Source organism: Bos javanicus, chromosome 6 (assembly GCF_032452875.1).
Source record: "Bos javanicus breed banteng chromosome 6, ARS-OSU_banteng_1.0, whole genome shotgun sequence".
Classification (NCBI taxonomy): domain Eukaryota; kingdom Metazoa; phylum Chordata; class Mammalia; order Artiodactyla; family Bovidae; genus Bos; species Bos javanicus.
In genome coordinates this window covers 38,046,474-38,063,893 of record NC_083873.1, presented here as the reverse complement: position 1 = coordinate 38,063,893, position 17,420 = coordinate 38,046,474, and the positions used below count along the sequence as shown (strand labels likewise).

General features: G+C 38.9%; 1 long non-coding RNA gene across 2 annotated transcripts; it reads right to left on the bottom strand.

Annotated features, from left to right (window-relative positions):
• Nucleotides 1–3,478: 3,478 nt before the first annotated feature.
• On the bottom strand, nucleotides 3,479–15,852 carry LOC133249395 (uncharacterized). Of its 2 annotated transcripts, none has more exons than XR_009736931.1 (4): nucleotides 15,260–15,852; nucleotides 10,055–10,210; nucleotides 4,370–4,542; nucleotides 3,479–3,605 (listed from the first exon to the last, which is right to left on the bottom strand). It is a non-coding gene; the product is annotated as an uncharacterized LOC133249395 (long non-coding RNA). The 2 variants fall into 2 exon arrangements; XR_009736930.1 differs by having other exon boundaries at nucleotides 10,055–10,207; nucleotides 15,260–15,851.
• Between the last annotated feature and the right edge of the window lie 1,568 nt (nucleotides 15,853–17,420).

Here is a 17,420-nt window from a genome sequence, read left to right as displayed (position 1 = left end):
TACTATTACAATACCCATATACAGATAAGAAACTTAGACACAGAAAGGTAATCATAGGGAGAGTCAATGATGAAACTGAGGTTCAATGTGTGTGTGTGTGTGTGCGCGTGCATGTGTGTGCACACTCAGAGGTTTCAATACAGATAGTTTAATTCCAGGAGATGTAATCTTAATTATACAACCAACAAATATTTATTAAGTACCCCAACATGCTCCAGGCTTTGGTCTAGGTACTGTGTATACATTGAGAAACAAAACCACCAGGATCTCTGCTCTAACGGAACTTACATTCTACCAGGAGACAAGACAGAAGGAGTAAACAAAAAAATACATAAGCAAGATAATTTTAAGTAGTCATATTTAATCTCAAACATGATACCAAAATAGGGTAAGAAGATAGTAAACAAGGTCATTGGGATGGAGGACAGGGAAGACTTCTTTACGGAGGTGACATTTGGGCTGAGATCTGAGTGACATGGATGATCTGGAGGAAAAACTTTCCAGGCAAAAGAAAGGGCATGTACAAAGGCTTTCAGGAGTGAACCAATTTGGACAGATCAGGAAGCAAAAAGAATGTAAGTGAAATTGGACAATAATGAACAAAGGGGAAAGCAGTATCAGAGGAAGTGATGAGTGACTGGGTCAGAAATGATTGGATAGGTGGCTGGATGCGTGAAAAAAAAAAAAAGAAAGAAAGAACCCAGCCCAATATAGTTATTTATTTCTTGAATAGCAATTAAATGTGTACTATAGGTCTTGCATGGTTCTAAGCACTGGAGACACAAGAGTTAAATTAAAAATTTTTTAAACAGACATAATTCCTTTTCCTGATGGAACTCTGTATTAGTGAAGAGCAGATAATAAACTCGTTAAATAAAGGATGTTAGAAAATAAAGCACAAAAGAAAGATGGTGAGGTAAGAGGTGCACTTTTAAGTAGGGTAATCAGGAAAGGACTCTCTGATAAGGCAATTGCTCACAAAGCTGTGAAGGTAATAAAAGAGACTCATGCAGGGCAGAAGAGGATCTAAGGCCAGAGAAGAGTAAGTGCAAAGGCCCTGGAGTGGGAATATGCCTGGTGTATTTGAGAAGCTACAAAGATGCCCGTAGGACCAGGGCCAATGAGGCAGGTAAGAGAAACAATGGATGATTAGATCCTATAAGGGCCAGGAAGGTAAATATCTTAAGGACTTTGGCTATTACTCTGAATAAAAAGAGAAGTCATCTAAGGGTTTTGAACAAAGAAATCCATATTGAGATATCCCTGAAGCAAAGCAAGGGTACAAACAGGCAGACCTGTTAGGACTTTATTGTGTTAATCTAAAAGGAAAGGCCAAATTGAAATCTTGACTGTGTTGTTGTCCAGTGGGCAGCATAGATACTTGTCCAGTGGGCAAGAGGGCACATCTCTGCAACAATCCAGTGACATAAGCTAGGGCAAAAGCAACATCCTCCGGCAGGATCAGTCTTTACCCACGTCCACTTCCTCCTACAGTGTGGTCTCCTGTTTCTCTGCTTCCCCAGGCTCTGATCTGTAGCTCCTCTCCAGCTTCAGATCACAGCACCTTCCAGTGACCTCCAAGTAATTAAATCTGGCTGCCACTCAAGATCCCACCTCGCAGATGATGAACTAAGCAACACTCCATCAATGCTTTCGAGGACTAAACCTGCACACATTCTGGTTTCCCCTCTGCCCAGCTGGCCTTGAGTCAGCATAACAATAGGAAGAAAATCTCTTAACTTCCAAACAACACATCTAAAACTAGATTTTAGAACAAAGCCTGGATATCATCTCAGAGCTGACTGAACAATAAGAAAATTTCTCCAGATGATAATCTTAGCTTCTGCCTCCCTCCCCTCCACCCGCACCCACCCCCCATATTACCTGGAAGCACAGCCAGGGTCTACTATGGCAGCCTGCCCATCTGCTCAGCAGAACTGCCTGAACAGAAAATAAATCCTCTGCTCATATGGTTGACAAGCTGGATGACTAATTGCAAAGAAGACCAGTAATTTATTGGAACAGAAATTGAGGTCATTTAGGCAGGATTTAAATACCTTTTTCCTAGCCAATTTTTCAAATTGACTTAAAGAAATGTTGCTCTCTAACAAGTTGGAAGTGTGTCAATGCCCTAATGTGACTTCACTTCATTCTTTTAGTCAGCTCTCTGCTCTCCCGCCATTTCTCCATACATTAATTCATATTTATGCTACATATTACACAGCATTTTTGTACTTATATTAACATCTCTTCATAATATCCTATTGAAAGGGAAAATAACTCAATCAAAAAGACCAAAATTCAAAGTTAAAGGGGAAAAAGTCCCAGTCTCATGGAATAGCCATGCCCTTGGGCCAATCACCTCTCTGCCCTGGACTGCACTATCTGTAGAACTGGGTAACATCAGTTCTGCATTTTCCAGGATTGTTATGAGGTCAAGTGAGATACAAAGATCACATTCATGTGGATATAAAAATTATAAACCCCTATAAGAGTTAGTTATTATGTTGTTATTGTTCAGTCACTAAGTTTGTCCAACTCTCTGCCATCCCATGGACTGCAGCATGCCAGGCTTCCATGTCCTTCACTGTCTCCCTGAGTTTGCTCAAAATCCTCTTCATTGTGTCCATGATACCATCCAACCATTTCATCTTATCTCACCCCCTTCTTCTCCTACCCTCAATCTTTCTCAGCATCAGGGTCTTTTCTGATAAGTTGGCTCTTTGAATCAGGTGGCCAAAGCACTGGAGCTTTAGCATCAGTCCTTCCAATGAATAGTTAGGGTTGATTTCTTTTAGGATTGACTGGTTTGATCACCTTGCTGTCTTAAGGATTCTCAAGAGTTTTCTCCAGCACCACAGTTCAAAAGCATTAATTTTTCAGCACTCAGCCTTCTTTATGGTCCAACTTCTCATAACCATACATGACTACTGGAAAAACCATAGCCTTGACTATATGGACCTTTGTCAGCAAAGTGATATCTCTGTTTTTTAATATGCTGTTTAGGTTGGTCATAGCTTTCCTTCCAAGGAGCAAGAGTCTTTTTTAATTTCATGACTGCAGTCACCATACACAGTGTTTTTGGAGTGCAAGAAAAGAAAATCTGTCACTGTTTCCACTTTTTCTCCATCTATTTGACATGAAGTGATGGGACTGGATGCCATGATCTTGGTTTTTTGAATGTTGAGTTTTAAGTCAGCTTTTTCACTCTCCTCTTTCACCCTCATCAAGAGGCTCTTTAGTTCCTCTTCACTTTCTGCTATTCGAGTGGTGCCATCTGCATATCTGAGGTTGATATTTCTCCTGGTAAACTTGATGCCAGTTTGTGATTCATCCAGCCTGGCATTTCACATGACATACTGTGCATAGAAGTTAAATAAGCAGGGTGACAATACACAGTTATTATATTACAGAAGAGGACAAATATATATTTACTTATCCAAGGATTACAAACAGGAAGTCATTGCATAAAATCAACTAAACACTTGAAATATTTCTCTTTATTCTGGGGTAAATACTTCTTAAATCCCTAGTCTGCTCTCCTCCTTCTTTGCTCTTCTGTTGCGAGGAGGGGAAGAAAACCTTTCTGAGCTTAAATTTCTCATCTGTAATAGGCAAAGAGACACAGTAATTATTAATTCCAACACTAGGATATGTGATAAATACAAAGAAAAAGGAAAGATGCTTGGTGGTCAGCGATGTTTTCCCTGACGATATGACTTTTAACGAAGTTGTGAAAGAAATGCTGACTGGTTGCAGAGGAGGTGTGGGAGAAGCAGGAAACAGCTTGGTACCCACCCACCCACAGGCTAAGAGAACCTAGGCAGGTCTAGTACTCTCCTGGAAAGAACAGGCTGGAGAGGCAGAAGGGGCTGGATTACGCAGGGGCTCATAGACTGTGTTAAGGATTTGAAACTTTATCCCAACGTCAATGGGAGGTCTGCATATACTACCAGAGGAATTTTCCCGAGGCATGGCTGATCCTGTCCCTCTTCTGAATAGGCACTTCCTGTGATTATACCCTCAGAACAAATTCCAAACCCCTTATCCATGTGGTCAAGTTCCTTCATGATCAGGAACTGATCTATACTTTCAGACGTTTCGCCCAATCTTCTCCACATGTCTCTTATGCTAGTCAAATGTAGACGTTCTGGGGCCTCAGACACTACCCCACTAAGTCTTTCTTTGGTTCTTACCATTTCCCCTGCATGAGATACCCTCCTATCTCTTTCTGTTCTTCTGCCTCTGGCAAGGACTTGCTCTTATTTTGTTACCTTGTTCTAAGTCCACCATCTCCAAGAAGCCTTCCAAAATCCTCCCAAACAAATAAGGTCTCTTAGAGCTCCAAACTTGCCCACAACCCCAGTACCTCTCCTGGTATGCTTATGAAGCACTGCCTCCTGTTCTAGTTATTTGGATATTTTTCTTCTCTCCTGCGCTGGATTCATAAGCAATCTGGGCGTATGGGCCATGCCCCAATCATCTCTGTGTTCCATATGCCTCATCCATAGCAGAGGTGAATGAATGTTAAATGAAGGCACACTAAATAAAAGCAAAAAAGTAAACTTATTGCTAAGTCCAAAGTACTGCACTTTAGCTCTTAATATGATAGTCATTACCATTATCTCTATAAAAGTAAAATAGCAGTTGAGGAATCATTCTTTATTTACAGCTAATTTTCAAAATATAATGTATCTAATAAGAGTTTCACATATTTTTGCTATCACACAAAATATCACTTACAATATGTTAGGGATCTATCAAGCCCTTCTACAAACTAAGAAATTTTCTCTGGAAAACAGAGGGTGTTTTCAACAGTTCTTGGTGAGTTATTTAAGGAAATCTAAAGTGCAAACAATCAAAGTTAAATCATATAAAATCTACCCATAAGCATTTGTTTTTCTCCCTGCAGTTGAGATATCTAATCAGTTACCATTAGTTTTTTTTTTTTTTCTTTTTTGAACTTTCAGAGAGGTTAATCTTTCAAATCTTAATGTGTACACGCATTAAAGGCTTATCTCTGGTTAAAACAAATCATTTCTTTTTCTTGGTTTCATGTATTGTTTGGAACAGAGAGGACTTAAGTAATTACCTAATTTGAGCCACATTTTATGAGACTCTAGGCTTTCCAGAGACTTCAGCATCAACATCATGTGGACATTTATACTGGGGGAAAGACCCTGCAGGTCTTTTGTGAAGATAAAACATTCTATGTTTAATTACTTGTAAGTGGCATGTAGGATCTTTTTTAAGATAAAGAATAAGCTTAAAATTCTAGCCAAAAAAAAAAGTATCTTATTAAGTTTGAAGGTATATGCAGAATTTGGTAAAATAACAGTACCAAAGAAATTCAAGTTTATACAGGGACAATATAGTGACACAGGGTGTTCCCCTGTCTTCATGCCTGTGATGAGTCCTCCCAATCAGGCAAGAGTAGAGTTGCTTATAAGAAATTAAGGATCAGGAAGGGGGGCAGTGTATGATACAGCACAGAGTGGGAGGGGGTGAGCAGAAAAAAATAATGTGCCCTTAGCACTGACAAAAGTTATCAACCTGATCCTCAAGTCTTAACGCCAGCCAACCCATCATGTTCAACACCACCAACGACATACATGCCAAGGATAAAGTGCCAAAAAGCCAATTGTTTAATTATTTGGTGGAAGCAGGAGAAACTTATTTTAATTAAATTATATGAAGAAATGTATTTACCACCACAGCCAAAGCAGCCATCGCCAGGGAGAAATGGAGCTGAGGCAGGAAACATTTCTCATTTTTGTGTAATTCTTGTTCTCTTTCCACCTTTTAAACTTGTTTGGAAGGTAAAAATTGGGAAACTTCTAAGGATGTATATTTAAGGGTTTGAAATTTAGATAATAACATAGAACTCTGATCCCAATAAACGGCATTAAGTGTGCCTTTTTAGTTTTAGAATTTTGAAGTCTCTAGACTTTAAGTCATCACTATTATACATGAATCTGAGAAGACAGATCATGATAAACACACACATATATGTATACACAATTAAACACACACAGCTTATTGTCTATCTTGACAAGAGGGGAAATATTATATTTTGCTTATTTATTCAACATGTTTGCCCCTTTTTAGGTTAGTACCTCTGACAGCTCCACAACTGCTGCCCCTTTATCCAACCCTGCTTCTACCCTCTGCTGACCTTCCCACTCAAGATAGCAGAGCTTCTTCTGTAGGGCTATGTCCTCTGGGGTCAGGCTTGGTGATGCATCAGCATTGTATGGGTTCTTCAGACAGTGGCCAGTCAAGCACATTGGGGGAGTGGTCAAACTGACCACACCAACAAGTGATGGGGTGACCTCAACCCTGAAGATGTTGTGCAGGGAAAGCTTGCATTCTGACTAGTCAGAAAGGTCTTGGCTTGAATCACAAATATCCCATGCTGTGTGTGCAATCCTGAGAAAGTACATGATCACTCAGAGCCTCAGATGTTGATAAGCCAACTAACCAAACCTAGCCCTAGCCCTAATCACAGGAAGGGATGTAGCTGGATTTTGCCTTGAGATAGCAAATGTGTCCATGGGTCTGATCTGGAGTTCTGGCACCTGTGCTATTGGTAAATAGCAAATCGAACTCCATAAACAATCTTTTTCTGGATGACGATTTTGCTTTCACATTATTTTCTCTAGTCTCTTTTCATTTTAGCCTTAACAACTGGCATGTCAACATACATAAAACAGTTAAAAACGTAATGGTTTCAGAAAAGTTTGCTTCCCCACCCGGTTAAATAAGTATGTCATGAAATTGTGGGGGATTAAGTGAAATGACATGTAATTCTCCTAAATGCTGCATGATGTGTCCCAAGTTCTGAAGATGACTTAAATAAAAACAAAAAAAAAAAACATGGTTAAAGATAATATAAGGGCAAAATAATATAAGGAAAGACATCATTTAAAAAGATCACTATTTGCATACATAAGCAACAGTATTTTCTATTTCATTTATTTATTCAAGAAATCTTTGTTGATTTCTTGCTATGACCACATATGCACAAGGCAGTTTGGCTGCCAAGATAAACAGGACATGAAGTTTACCTTCTGGAGAAGAAGACATAGAAAGCAATGATTATAATGCATATATAATGACCAATCAGTCATGGAGATAGATTCAGAGTGCTGTGCCACACAGAATAAAAGGTCTCAGCTGGAGGGAGTGGAGTGAGGAGCAATTTCCATCAAGAGGAAACATCTGGGTGAAGACTTGAACCATGGGTAGAACAAAATAAGAAAGTGTACTTGACAAGCACTGCTTGTAACTGCTTTGTATTGATAATTAAAAGAAAGCAGAATGATTTCATGAACTTCATCTAAAAATCAGCATCGCAACTTTATAGTCCAACACAGTCTATATTCAAACATATTTTAACAATAGTAATAATTAAAATTTTATTGAACTTTTATTATGTATTTAGCACCATATAATGCCTCATATGTATCGCCTCACCTTACCCTCACATTAATACTATGAAGTAAGCAATATTGCTATTTTCATTCTATAGATGGGAAAGCAAAGTTGTAAAGAGGCTATGTAATCTCCTAAAATCATGCAACTAATTAGTAGAACCAGGATTCAAACCTCATCTGACAGCAAAATGCAGTCTCTCCTATGAACAAATGTACACATAAAAATATACAGAGATGACATGTGTGTTTTTAAAGCATTCCATTGCAGCTGAAGAGTTGTTTTTGAAAACCCTGAACATAGGTGTTTAAAAGCAGCCTGTAGATTATTCTCGGGCAGAACATATTTGATATTGATCAAATTATTAATTTAAGGTATTACTGTTAGAATCCTCTCTGGTTTCATCCCAGGCTTTTCCTTAACTACCCAACACCGGAATACAACTGGCTCCAGCATTCCGGACAGACCTGCAGAGGTTATAGAAAGGCTAAAATGTAGGAGCATCAACTTACTTCCTTAATCACTGAACAAAGTACAAGTGGTCACTGGGGGAAAATAAAATGCCTCCCTTTATTAACTAGACAAATACAATAGAAAAGTTATGGTTTCTAAGCAGTGTTTATCTTGCAGTAACTCCTGAGCAAATTTATTCCTACTAGATTGGAATGGATAATTGCACTTGAGGTAAGATGATAATATTAAAAAAAGACAAATTAAAAATACTAGTAATTAAATATTGCCTATAAAATGGAGCTAAGGCAAATTAGACATGGTAAACAATAAAAGGAACTAATACTAAGTTGTCCAACTACAGCAGAGATTTTCCTTTGTGTGATTCTCAGTTGTAGAATATATTGTTTTCGTTTAACAAGCTTGGTCTACATGACCAGCATTACTATAATTTTACCTTCTCTACGTGTGCATTATTAAACACAAGGCCCTGACTGATCATTGTCTTAACTTTGTTTATATCCTACTTATTGTTTCTTGGCAATTTCACCAATTGGGAGTTGTGGTTAGGGGTATGACAAAGGATTACTTCAGCTATAGCCAATTTTTATGAGACCCCTTTTATTGTGCATATCCCATCACCACTCATATACATGCACTCCATGTTTGAGAAATCACAAAAACGGAAGAGATAATTAATTTAGAGCTTTCAAATGGAATAATTCCAGTTAAGAGCAATCTTTCTTCTGTTTTCTCTTTCAATTCTTGTTGACATTTATGTTCCATACTAAAATTTAGAGGCAGATGCATGTGACATCACAAAGCCAGTCTGTTTTTGTTCTTTCTCATGCATGCTTCTTGCAGTTCGGAGGATGCAAGTAGAATCAACAGCAATCAAAAATTAACCCACTCTGGCCCACAGACATTTGCACTGCAGAGGTTAAGCATAGTTCAAATGCCTGTTTTCGTGTAGATGTTAGCCATACAAAAGCCACATTTTAAATACTTACATTAAATATGTTTTTTAATATAGGAAAGGAAGCACTTCAGTAGGTCCTTGATCTAGATATATAATGAGATTTCAGAAAGCAGAAATAATAATGCTACTGAGGGATAAGAAAAATGAATCTAGTTGTGAATACATGATTATATGTATAAACCCACATGCACACATGCACACATATACATACTCAGATGCTTTGGGAGGTGTTATTATTTTTGATAAGCTTGTATCTGTGCACTTCCTTTTCCTTCAAAGACATAACAGAAATCTCTGCTCTTTTTTCTTAAAAGGAGTAAAGGCCATTTAACCAATCTACTAGAGAATCTCTTGCTAATGAACAAGAATCAGGCAGAATGTTAAAATAGTACATATTTGCTTTCAGTACATTTTAGCCCCAAATGGATTAAACAGTGGTGTCAGCAAGTGAAGGAAAGATAAGGGACAGGCTAAGAATACATCATGTGGAAAAAATTGCATTAGACCAAGGGAACAATATTCCTCAAATACTGCTGAGGCTGAGATATTAAGAAATAAAATTTAAACAAGGAAAGGGAAAAGATGAGCCTAGGTCTTGCTGAAATACCACTCTGGCATTGTCAAATTTAAATGTGCTTTTAAATATGAGAGATATAGGAGTGTATCTACTGAAAAGACATATGTGTGTGTGTATATATATATATACACACACACATATATATATTACATACATATAATTGATATCCACGGGGCCCTTTTTTCAGGAAAGATAAAAAGTGTGTTTGTACAAGAGAAAATAATTATATCCTCAGTCCTCTACAGGTTAAATTATATTCATGTAGTGTCCATCAAGCAGAATAGCAGAGGTACATTATGAGAGAACTGCTGGAATTAACCTTCCTTTGCTCCTTTGGTTTTTAAGAGGCCAAGATCAAAGACCAGGTCCCATCAAATCCATTAAAATAAAAACAGAAGTTGTTGGGGGCTGGGGAGGAACTCCAAGGAAAATTACCTCTTCCTTTGTAGTACAAAGCACTGCTGCAAAGAACTTCACTTTATTTAGATCTTTTTTAATACATTACCTGTAATTCAAGTGAGAAGCACAGTGGTTTGATTTGTGGGAGGAAATTCTATATGGAGGAAAATAAAAAGGAAAGAACTAGAGTTTTAAATAAGCTTTTCTGAGCTTACCGATAAACCTGCTCATTGTACACGCACCACTTCCAAATGTGGGACCAACTTGAGACCCGGTTGTCTTTGCTGAGACCTATCGTTGTGCTTATTTATTCCTGTGCATTATCCTGTAATGGCCCCACAGAGATGATCTTCTTTCAGCACCATCTGCTACTAGGAAAAACAAGAACATACACTACACCTGTTACAAGCTTCCCTGCATTCAAAGTCTTTTCTCTAGGCAAAATGATAAATTATGTAAGCAATAAACGGGAATCACCAACTGATAGGGAGAGAAAGGTCCTGATTCTGGCACATTTTAATCAAGTTCCTAACTGGGAAAGTAAATCATTTGGCCCCCTAAAATAATCTATAGGGTATGTTAGTGCTTAACACAAAAAATGTAGCTGGTTGATTATCCAAAGACTGCCTTGGACTTTGTGTTATGCTGATGTAATTCCTTCCAGAAATAGTGTCTGGCATCAATATTTGTGATCAACAGACTAAGAAATCACAAAACTTGCTTGACATCAGCATTTGTAAAATATATCTAAATTAATGCAAAGAATATTTATTGAGTCCCTAGTGGGCTCTAGCCACTGAGGAAGACCACCAAGGCAGAAAGCACATGCTCTCTGTCACACTCGGCTTCCCAGCCCTTGAGTCATCCAGCCCTTTGTATTCATCAGTTTCTCCCTGCTGAGGATAACCCAGAGGCAATGCTGACTTCAAGCCAACTTTCTAAGAGCTCCTCAGAGACAAATTTTTTCTAAACACCCCCGTAGGCTACTCCTGCACATGTAGCTTCACAAAAACTACACTGATGAAAAACTTCCTGTTCTAGGAAAAAACAATTATCTCATATTAAACATGCTCTGATTTTTTTAAGCTCACTGTTTTACCACAGGCTATTCTCTTTACTTATATATGCATTACACAAAGGTATTTACTGACATCAATTACTGCTTCAATATAATATTACATGTTTATAAAAAATACAAAAGACTTTAATATTTCATATTGGAAGCAACTAAAATTTTTTTAAAATCTACTATTCCAGGCACTGTTAGAGACCTCTCATCAGGGTTCCTCAAGGGTCCCCAATCTTACTGAGGCAACATCAATCACCTGAAGAAATTAGATAATAACTGTAGTCTCAGATCATATGTTACTGACCGTGAATGCTACCTACCTGAATAGAAACAAAGTCGAAAGCAAAGTGGGCTGGACTAATCAGGGCAGGCAGAAAAGATGGGATTTGACCTGGGCTTTAGAAAGGACAAGATCTCAAAAGAAGAGAGAAAAAGGAAAGACAGTAGAGAGAAAGGTGATCTCAGCTACTGGGGACAATGGCATAGATAAATCAGTAAAGATCTAACAGCAGGGATTAGAAAACTCACCCACCCTAGAGAGTTTGGGTCAGCAATTCTACGAGTGCATGTATGGGTACACATATAGGTACTCTTATGTATTATAACTTATGGTATGTCTGACCTTATGTATATGCATTACATGTGCGATTGAGAGACAAAGAAAAAGACACTGTTGATTCATTCATAATGTTGTAGCCACGTGTTCCGGGAAACAAACTCACTCAGAAGGACAATGCAGATACTGCAGTGCAGTTTATTACACCGGCGGGCCCAAGGCAGAGTCTCCTCTTAGCCAAGGACCCCGACCAGCATTTGTGAAAATCTTTTATACCCCATGTGTACATGTCCAAACCCACCACCCCAAATTCCTTGAGACTTACATAAACCAAGGAAAATACAATCCCAATAAGCCCATCATTCACGTGCTATGTGCTCATGTGCTCAAACAGTCAATTAGCCAATAATCAATAAACCTGAGGTTACACTCTGATAGATACAGAAAATTTTATGGCCTGTCTGGAGGAAGGGGTGATTAGTGTATGTTTCTCTTAGGCGATGGGTAACCTAGATATGATCTTCAAGGTTCCCCTGTCTGGAGGGGGTCTTATCCTTCTGTTGCTGTTCTCATAGGCACTAAACACAGAGTTCAGAGTCCATTGGAAAGGTGTCCGAGCATGATCAGCATGAACAGGCCTAAGATGGAGTCCAGGCCCTTATGAATTCCCTCTTCAATAACACATCCTTATGGAATTGCTTAATGGAATAATACCATATCAAATAGTCACACCATGCTTATACACATTATAGAGAAATACCACTAAAACTTATCCCATAATTAGAATTATATCTTAGAAAATGCTTATCATTTATCACCCTTTTGAGTAGATGGCCTTAGGAACAAATGAATATCTTGTCTATTAATTAAATGTGTTAATCTTCCACATTCTTATTTTAATAGGAGAACTTTGGAGAGGAGACTGTAGAATGCCCCCATATACTGATAAATCTAAATTAATTGCCACCTCACAGAAAGCAGATCCAGGCATAGCTAAGGACAGCCCAATAAAGATATTTGCAGAAACCACAGCAGCAGTCAGAAAGTGTACAAATTAGACTACGTTAAGAAGTGAACAGATAATATGAAAAATGCCATAAAACTGTAACATAAGCCAATGGGACATTCACACTTTTATGTATAATGCATTCAGCTATGTCACTGTATCCAAGGACAGATATTTTTGGAGGTAACAGGAAATGCAAAGGTCCAGAGAAGGGCAACAAGATTATTGAAGGCCTGAGAATGTGGCAGGAATATCCTCACAGTATGAGATGACATTGGCTTTGCCCATAAGAGAGGGACAAAACTACATACTCCAGACCTCACAAATTCACACTAATGATGAAGAGATACCAGGACAAAGACTGAAATTATCCCAGAGGGAAACCTGACATAGAAAAACCAGATGCATGTGCTGTACACATACATTTGCGTCAGTCCAATTTTATTTCTCTACTCACTATGGATCCCAGAGCCTTTGAAACCCTCAGTAGAGGTCCCAAAATGTCTGCTCTAGAAGAAAAATGGAAAGGTCATAGGGAAGTCAAAACAAAAAATGTTAAGGCCATGCTCATGAATTTGCTTTCTGGCGTTTCCTGATTGAAAAAGGAAAAGGTACAAATAACCCAAAGCCTGTTTTAACTGAGCTAATGCTCAACATCTTAAAAGCACAGGGTAATGAAAAAGACTCTGGACCCACATGGCTGATCATTTGGACCTGATCATTTTCCTGCCATTTTTACCCTCTGCTGAGCACCGGGAGCCTCGGGCTCTCCCTACCTGGGTGACATCAGCTGGGCTGGCTGAGCTCTGCTCCACTCAACTGTCTGAGAAGGATTTCTCCAGTGAGAACCAGAGTTTCACTGACCTGGATAGAAACTCACCACCTTTCATGTTCCCCTTTCTCCTGAGGGGCCTGCTAGGAAGACCAAAACAAACGCTGGGACTGGATGAAGAGAGTTTCAGGGACTGGCCTTAACTCAACTTTTCACCAGCTTGCCTGTGCCTCTTCTAATCTCATTTGGCCTTTTATTCTTATGTTAATATTTGTGAAAACAGACATTGAGACTCTACTATGTGCAGACATTTTATATAAGCACCAAAATGATAATAAGATATTATCTTATTTTATTATTGAGGACCAAAGACATTATAGACAGCCCACAGTAATAAATGTGGAAGTACAAAAACCGAACTTAAACACTATCCAGTTGAACTCAAAGCTCTTTCTACTATACAATGTTGCCTCTGAGCACAGGCCATGCTTACAGGGTTTGTCAGCCAACAATTACAGTACCTGAACTAGTTCGGATCTCACACAGAGGACACTTCTGATAGGATAATTTGAAAAAGATTTATTTAACAAAGTGGCTTGTTTACAAAGGGTGGGTGTATGGTAACCACAAAGAATAATGCAGAACCTGGAGCTCATCATGGCAACTGAGCTATTAGCACCCCTACGCCCCAGAAGACCAGGAGAGGGTATAACCACCAGAATCTTCAGAAGGAGGAAGTCATGTAAGGTTAGCTCTGGGGTCAATTCCCTCATGAGGAAGATATCCAGCATTGCACTGGTTTAAAAAATGTTGGGGCGGGGGGCGGTGAGGGGAAAGGGACAAAATCATAAAAGACATTCCTCACCTTCTTCCTGGTTTTCCTAAAACCATCCAACTCATCAAGATCACTGGATATGCTGGTTTCCAAGCTCACTGAAGAGCAATACAGTTGTCCATAGAACACAGGATCTATTCAATTTAGCAAGTGTTTTTATGGCATATTAAGGATGGACTTCAGTCCAAGACCACCATGATCTACATTACGACCAGGTTACAACAACACAGGATAAAGCAATAAACAGTAAAGGAAGAAATGCACAGCGAGTGTAGATGCTGCCCAATAACTGCTCCTATTTACATTCATGCTCAGCCTCCACTCCATGGTGGGTGGTCCAGCCCAGGAAATCACAGTGTGAGTATACATGAAAATGATGATCCTAAGCAAGGAAGAAAATAGCCCTGGGGCTGACACTCGGAAATGTCAAGATAGATTCAAATTGTTAACCTTTTTACTTGTGCATTTTAAAGAAAGTGCTTTTGTTAGGCCATTAAATGCTATCTACCTGCCTCCCTGAAAATACATTCTAAAAATTCATTATGTCTCCACTAAAAAAGCTTCTTCTATTGTGATCCCAAGTTTGCAGCCCTTTTCCAAGTGCCTCTTGATCCTCCCTTTTAGGAATGACAAAGACAGCATAGTTGGCCATCTTTTGCATCTTATCTTATTCTTTTGTTTGATTCTCCATGCACCAAGAATTCCATCAAATGCCTACCAGACAACAACAATCACATTGAGCTTTAAAAAATTCTTATATTACACCTTGATTTATATTTACAACCCTGGTGGCTTGTAAAGACAGTAAAGAAACTGCCTTCAATGAAGGGAGACCCAGGTTCGATCCCTGGGTTGGGAAGATCCCCTGGAGAAGGGAATGGCTACCCAGTCCAGTATTCTTGCCTGGAGAATTCCATGGCCTATGGAGCCTGGTGGGCTACAGTCCATGGGGGTCACAAAAAGTTGGACAGAATTGAGTGACTACCACTTTCACTTTCTATATTTATAACAAACCTTATGAAGTCAGTCTAGAGAATATTAGCACCCCCCTTTTACAGATAGGGCCCTCAAAAGAGTCAACTTCTTATCTAGAGTGACATGGCATACAACAGCCCACTGTGGACTCCAAAGCTCTATGCGACCCACTGGCCCTCCATTTCTAGCCCATCTCACACCACTCACCTCTCACTGAGCTTCAGTCACAAAGGCCTTCCTTCTGCTCCTCAAACACATGAATTCCTTCTGTCCAGCTGTTCCATTTTCCTAGGACATTCTTCTTCATATCTTCATGCGGCTGACTCCTTGCTTCTTGGGGCTCAATCCAAAGGCCACCTCCTCAGAGAAGCCTCTACAGTCACACAGTCCAAAGAGGCTTCATTTGTTCCATCATAATTACATCATTTGGCTTGTGTTCCTTCACAGCACTCATCATTATCTGATATTATCTTCTGCATTTACTTTTTTCTTGTTTATGTTTTCTCTTGTCCCCTAGAATAAAACCTCCATAAAGAGGAGACCCTTCTCTATCTAGCTTACCCCTATATTCCAGTACCAAGAGAATATACTCAGTACAACCTCTAATTGCATATTTGAGTTATTTTAAAAATATACCCATTTACCTGAAGCTCTGTGGGAGAAGAAACAATGTCTATTTTGTTAACTATTAACACTATGCAACACAGATTATAGATGTAGCAAATGTTTTGTGGAAGGAAGGATGGAAGGAAGGGAAAGAGGGAATGAATGGAGAGTGAAGTGAAATAAAAGTAGCTAAGTCATGTTCGACTCTTTGTGACATCATGGACTGTAGCCCACCAGGCTCTACTGTCCATGGAATTTCCAGGCAAGAATACTGGAGTTTGCCATTCCCTTCTCCAGGGGATCTTCACATCCCAAGGATGGAACCTGGGTCTCCCACATTCAGGCAGATTCTTTACCATCCAAGCCACCAGGGAATCATATGAATGGAGGGAGGAGCTTCATGTCATTTGCCTTAGTATGAGCCAGGCACTCTGCTAAGCCATTTGTATCTTGTCTCACTTGGGCCTCAATTACCTAAAAGTAGGTGTGTTGTCTCTAGTTATGCAAATGAAAAAAACTGAGGCAAGGAGAGATCACATAATATGAACAGTTCTGACAAAATGCATATGTAGAATGTGTCATACTCCAGGTCATGCCCTTTCCAACCACATCACACTAGATCTGAGCACACTTAAAACTTTGTATTCCCAAGTAGAAAAAGAGAGGAGAGGAAGCTACAAGAATATGATTTTGGTTCAATATAATAAAGAAACTTCTTTTGGTAGGAGCTATTCTGGGCTAGAAGAAGCTGCCTCAGGGGGGGAAAAAAAAAATAGGCCACCAGGACTAGTGGTAAGCTGGTGGGGATCCCAACCTATATAAGGAAGACTTGTCAAATGGGGAGATGGGCAGATCAGAAATTGGTTTTGGTTACATATGAAGGGAACAAGCAAATATTATACATAAACAAACTGGGGGTAATAGATATCCCATGTTTTTCACCATCAGAAAAAGGAGTTACAAATGTGAAAAGTGGTAAAGCTGGAAGGAATCCCATGGTTCCAGCACACATGGCACATGGATCTTTCAAAATACCATTCTCTACTAAAAGGAACAAGTTCTTTGTACTATTCTTGTCATATTTCTGGAAGTGTAGAATATTTCTAACTAAAGAGTAAAGAAAAAAGGTAACAAGTTTCATTCCTAGTGGATATGCAAGCATGGGGGTAGTCAAGTGTCTCTCAAACTTTAAATTGCATACAGATCATCTGGGGATCTTGCTAAAATGCAGATTCTGATTCAAGAGGTCTGAAGTCTGAGATTCTGAATTTCTAACTAGCTCCCATGTAGAGCTGATGCTCTGATCCACAGATCAAACTCTAAATATCAAGAGGCAAAACAATCACATGATTATTAATAATAACTAATTGCCATTTAATATTGTCAGGCATTGTAATAGGTGTTGAATGTATATAATCTCTAGTACTTAACCACAAATGGAAGGCAAAAGAAATGCAAATTATTTTCCCAAGCCAGGGAAATTATAGTAGAAGTATGCACTGGGCATTGGTGTTAGAGAGATTTTGGTTATAATTACAAATAACTAATCATTCAGCATATAGCCCTGACAAGTTATTTAATCTTTCTGTGCTTCATTTTTCTCCTATTGGATTTCTATGAGAAATAAATATGATAATGTGGGGCCTAAAGTATATAGCAACTGTTACCAAGTGGAGCTAAAGGCTGTGTCCTTCCCACCACGTTGTACAACAAATACTGATTCCAGTAGATAATCCTTAAGATTCCTCCCTTCCAACTAGGA